We start from the raw sequence: 6,000 nt of genomic DNA on the forward strand, positions 1-6,000 counted from the left end.
TAAAACATTTATACCTAGAAAACATGGAAACTAGATTGTATATTTGATGTTTCAAATTTTTAAGAAAGAAATGATACTAACATATTCAAACTCTTTCAGAAAATACATGAAAAGAACTAATTCCAAATTAGTATTGTAAAGTCAACATACCCTGAAATGAAAAGACATTAAAATAAAAAAGAACTAATACCGACACTTATTCAATCGGCATGCTGAGCAAATAATCTGAGAAGCTCAACTATAGAAGAAGAACACTGCATCAGGATTGGAGGAAGACTCATTAATAACCTGCAATATGTAGAAGACACAACCTTGATTGCTGAAAGAGAAGAGGACATGAAGCATTTACTGACGAAGATCAAAGACTATAGCATCTCTAAAGAAAACACAAATCTTCACAACTAGACCAATAAGCAACATCATGGTAGACAGAGAAAAGAGTGAAGTTGTTAAGGATTTCATTTTACTTGGATCCAAAATCTACGTCCACGGAAGCAGCAGTCAAGAAATCAATTGACGTATTACACTGGGCAAATCTGCTGCAAAAGACCTCTTTAAAGTGTTAAAAAACAAAGATGTCACTTTTTAGGACTAGGGTGCACCTGATGCAAGCCATGATGTTTTCATTTGCCTCATATGAATGCAAAAGCTGGACAATGATTAAGGAAAACCAAAGAGGAATTGATGCCTTTGAATCATGGTGTTGATGAAGAATATTGAACATACCACGGACTGCCAAAAGAATGAACAAATCTGTTGGAAGAAATACTGCCAGAATGCTTCTTAGAAGCTTCACTTACTTTAAACGTATTATCAGGAGAGATCACTCCGTGGAGAAAGACATCGTGCTTGGTGTAGGGTCAGCAAAAAGGAGAAAGACCCTCAACAAGATGGATCAACACAGTGGTTACAACAATAGGCTCAAACACCAGTGGTCATGAGGATTGAGCAAGACTAGGCAACATTTTATTCTGTTACATGCAAGGTTGCTATGAGTTGGAGCCAACTTGACAGCACCTAACACCAACAACAAAACCTATAATCTTCATGCATATAGACACAAAAATCCCTAATAGAATGTTATTAAGTGAAATGCAGGAAAAAAATGGATAAACTTGAGAAGAGTTTATCACAAAAATGAAAAATTGTTGTCAGGTGCCTTTGAGTCAGTTCCAACTCATAATGACTCATGTACAACAGAACAAAACACTGCCCGGTCCTGCTTCACCCTCACAATCGTTGCCATGTTTGAGTCACTGTGTCAGTCCATCTCCTCAAGGATTTCCCTCTTTTTCGCTGACCTTCTACCTTACCAAACATGATGTCCTTCTCCAGGGACTGGTCCCTGCTGATAACATGTCTCACCATCCTTGCTTCCAAGGAGCACTCTGGCTGTACTTGTTCTAAGACAGCCAGGTTTGTTCTTCTAGCAGTCCATGGTATGTTCAATATTCTTCATCAACATCATTACTCAAAAACATCAGTTCTTCTTTGGTCTTCCTTATGCATTGTCCAGCTTTCGCACACATATGAGGCGATTGAAAATACCATGGCTTGAGTCAGGCACACCTTAGTTCTCTAAGTGACATCTTTGCTTTTTAACACTTTATAGAGGTCTTCTGAGGCAGCTTTGCCCTGTGCAATATGTCATTTGATTTCTTGACTACTGCTTCCATGGGCATTGATTGTGGATCCAAGTAAAAGGAAACCCTTGACAACATCAGTGTTTTCTCCCTTTATCATGATGTTACTTATTGGTCCAGTTGTGAGGATTTTTGTTTTCTTTATGGTGAGGTATAATCTATACTGAAGGCTATAGTCTTTGATCTTCTTCAGTAAGTTCTTCAAGTCCTCTTCACTTTCACCCAACAAGATTGTGTCATTTGCATATCGCAGGTTGTTAATGAGTCTTCCTCCAACCCTCTTGCCATGTTCTTTATATAGTCCAACTTCTCAGATTATTTGCTCAGCATGCAGATTGAATAAATATGGTAAAAGAATGCAACCCTGACGCACATCTTTCCTGATTTTAAATCACACAGTATCTCCTTGCTCTTTTCGAATGACTGCTTCTTGTTCTATGCAGAAGCTCTCCATGGCACAATTAAGTGTTTTGGAATTCCCATTCTTTTCAATGATATCCGTAATTTGTTATGATTCACATAAATGCCTTTGCATAGTCAATACAACACAAGTAAAAATTTTTCTGGTATTCTTTGCTTTCAGTCAAGATCTATCTGACATTAGCAATGATATCCCTTGTTCCAAGTCTTCTCCTGGATTCAGCTTGAGTTTCTGAAAGTTCCCTGTTGATGTACTGCTGCAACTGTTTTTGAATGATCTTCAGCAAAATTTTACTTGCATGTGATATTAATGATATTGTTCGATAATTTCCACATTCTGTTGGACACCTTTTTGGAATGGGCACAAATATGGATGTCTTTCAGTTGGCTGACCAGGTAGCTGTTTTCTAAATTTCTTGGCATAGATGAGTGAGCACCTTCAGCACTGCATCTGTTTGTTGAAACATCTCAATTGGTATTCTGTCAGTTACTAGAGTCTTGTTTGTCACCAATGCCTTCAGTGAAGCTTGGACTTCTTTCATCAATATACTACCTCCTGAAATGGTTGAACATCGACCAATTGCTAGCATTCAAAATTTGTCAGTATAATTCATCAGATGAACAGAATCAAGGAGAAAAAAGACATAATCATCTCTATAAATGCAAAACAGTATATCATAGAAAAATCTTCAATACCAACTCATGATAAATTTTCTCAGCTAACTAGCAATAGAAGGGGATTTCTTCAACATTAAAAAAATTAATCTGTGATGAGTATTACTCGACCATTAAGAGAAATGAAGTCTTGATACATGCTACAACATGGATGAAACTTGAAAACATTATGCTTAATAAGTCAGTCATAAAAGGACAAATATTGTATAATCTTGCAAATATGATTTATCTAGAATAGGCAAATGTATAGCGATTAGAGTCTACCAATGGTTATGTAAGGTAGGAGGGACAGAGAAAGAGGAGTTATTGCTTGGATGGCCTCCCCTGTAACATAGTGTCAGTGCTTCCCCAGTGTGTGTGTCCCTCACTGTCTATTTTCCCTGTTTATAAGACACCACTCAGAACATAAGAAGTATGAAATATAAAAGAAAAAAATAGATAAATTGAATAACTTCAAAATTAAAATATTCTGTTTTTAAAATATATGTTCAAGAAAATTTAAAGTGAGACAATGGCCTAGGAAAATATTTGCAATATGTATGTCCAACAGTTGATGCACTTGCAGAAAATATAAAGACATTTTTCAATTTAATAGTAAATTGACAGATTAAAATGGACATAAGGTTTAAGAAGACTGCACAAAAGAAGATAAACAAAAGACCAGTAATCTCGTGAAAAATGTTCAACATCATTACTCATCAAAGGAATGCAAATTAAAACCAAAATGATATACCACTGTCCCCCTACTGAGGGCAGTGGTGTGAAGAATGTCACTTGTATATGAGAGACCTGGTTCAATTCCCAGCTAACGCATCTCAAATGCAGCTATCACTCGTCTGTCAGTGGAGGCTTGCATGCTGCTGTGATGCTGAGCTGGTTTTAGTGGAGCTTCCGGACTAAGACTAGGGAGAAAGTCTCAGTGATCTAAAATATCAGCCAATGGAAACCCTATAGATCACAACTGTCTGATCCCGTTGTGCGTGGGGTCTCCATGAGTTTGGGGTGATTTGATAGCAGCTAATAGTAATAACAGCACACCCCACTAGAATAGTTTAAATTAAAAAGACTGATAATACTAAGTGATGACGGATAAACAGAGTAATGAAAGTTGCGTATATTGCTGATATGAATGTAAAATAGTATAATGATTGTGGAAAAATACATGGCAGTTTTTAAAAGTTTTTCATACACTTATTATATGACACTGCATTTCCACTCCTAGGTATCTACAAAAGAGAAATTAAAATGTAAGATCACAAAACAATATGTACTTGGTTGCTCACAGCAGCTTTAATCTTAATGGCTACATAGTTGAAACAACCCAAATGTCTATAAAGGGATAAACAAATTGTTATATGTAGATCCAAACTAGCAATACTACTCATCAGTAAAAAAGAATATACTACTGATGCACAGAAACACTTGGAACAGTACACAAAAGAATACACGTTCTATGATTCTCTCATATAAAATTCTAGAAAAATTAGCTGGTGGGGAGGAGTGGAGGGGTTTGAAAATAAAGAATCATGAAAAAACTTTTTGGGGTGATGTTAATGTTCTATATTTTTGTTCTGGGGGTTGTTACACAGGTGTATAGATTGTCAAAACTTATCAACCTGTGGGCTTAGAACAGGGGCATCTATTTTATCTACATTTTAAACCATAAATTTGATTAAGAATACAAATCTATTTTTTACGATTAGTTCAAGCAGATAGGCAAATATTCCATAAACTTGCTATAAAAGTTTCTGAATGCTTACTTTCACTTTCTGGACTTATTTTTTCACACACAATCTGTGGTCTACAAACCATACTTATGTAGCACTGCTGTTGAGAACACAATTTCTCTTTGAGAGATTATGGGCCCATTCCCTCAGTATTATGCTCAGAAAATTTGCTTCACACTGGATCACTCAAGATCAATTTTGTTTTTTAAGTTTACACAGTTATGTCTTATCATTCTTCCCAGACACACCTACCATGCCAGAAGGACTGGATCTGAAGGACGCCTAGCCTTAGTCACATGCAGTTACAGAACCACTCCTTCCCTGGTGACTTAAAGACTCCTGACATTGATCTCATGTCATCCATTGGGCTGGCTTGCCAAAAATGTAACCAGACTGTTCCAGGTCAGCTCAGCAAGGCCACAGAGACACAAAATGGGTGAAAGCGAAAGAAGATTATTTGGTTGGCCAAGCAAAGGAGCACATCGGGACTTGTGTCGCCAAGATGGTTCCCTGAACAATGGCCCAAACAGTATTTATTAGGGGAATGGTCCTGGGGAAAGGAGCAAAGTTGTTGATTGGTTAGGCCCAAAAAGGATGTTCCTGAGGCAGTTCTGTTGTCTGTGGTTGTTCAGTCCAAAAGGGGGATGTGTCTCACCTAGCACTCTTTTTTGTTTGTATATTTTTGGCTCCTGTTCTTCTCTCCTCTCTCCCATACTCATCTTAGCTCCACACATCACAATCTCTCCCCTCCATCCTGCTGACCTGCACTGCAAGATTAACGTCACACCACCAAGCAGCATAGGCACAGCCTACTGGAATCTGCCCTGCATGGATTATCGACCTGCCCTGGTGGCTTTGGTAAGTGCCACAAACAACCTATCCCAGCCACTCCTCTTCAGCTAGACCTGCACTACTGTACCATATCTGAGTGACTGACCCTGCCAGTTGGAGAAGACGGCGAAAAATATCGTGCCCACAGACGTGCAAACAACAAAGAACACACAGCTTGCTTGCTCAGAGATAGCCAAATTTAGGGGGAAAAAAAAAAAAAGGATGAAACAAACAAATCTACAATCAATGAAAGAGAAAAATAACTATTAAATGCCCCAAAGACAGCAGATAATATCAAAACATTTACAAAAACAGGACAAGATGGTTCCAATAGGCATCCAAAATAAAACACCAGATGACTTTCCAGTAGAAGAAAAGGCACTAGAACTACCTGACAGGGAATTCAAATCTCTAATGCTCAGAATTATCCAAGAGTTGAAGCAAAAAGTAGACAAACAAAAATGAGGAAAAAATAGGCAAATTCATGGAAAAGGCAGACAGATTCATGGAAAATACAGGTAAAAAAATGGAAGAATTCAGGAAAATAATGCAGGAACAAAATGCCAAAATAAATTCACAACTAAAAGTTATACAAAAACAGCAATTAGAAATCCAAAAGATAGACAACAAGATTTCAGAAATGGACAGAGTCATAAAAGGGCTGAGGAGCAGATTTGAAATGGTGGAAGACAGGATCAGCAGAA

This window comes from Trichechus manatus, unplaced genomic scaffold, assembly GCF_000243295.1.
Source record: "Trichechus manatus latirostris isolate Lorelei unplaced genomic scaffold, TriManLat1.0 scaffold00013, whole genome shotgun sequence".
NCBI lineage: Eukaryota > Metazoa > Chordata > Mammalia > Sirenia > Trichechidae > Trichechus > Trichechus manatus.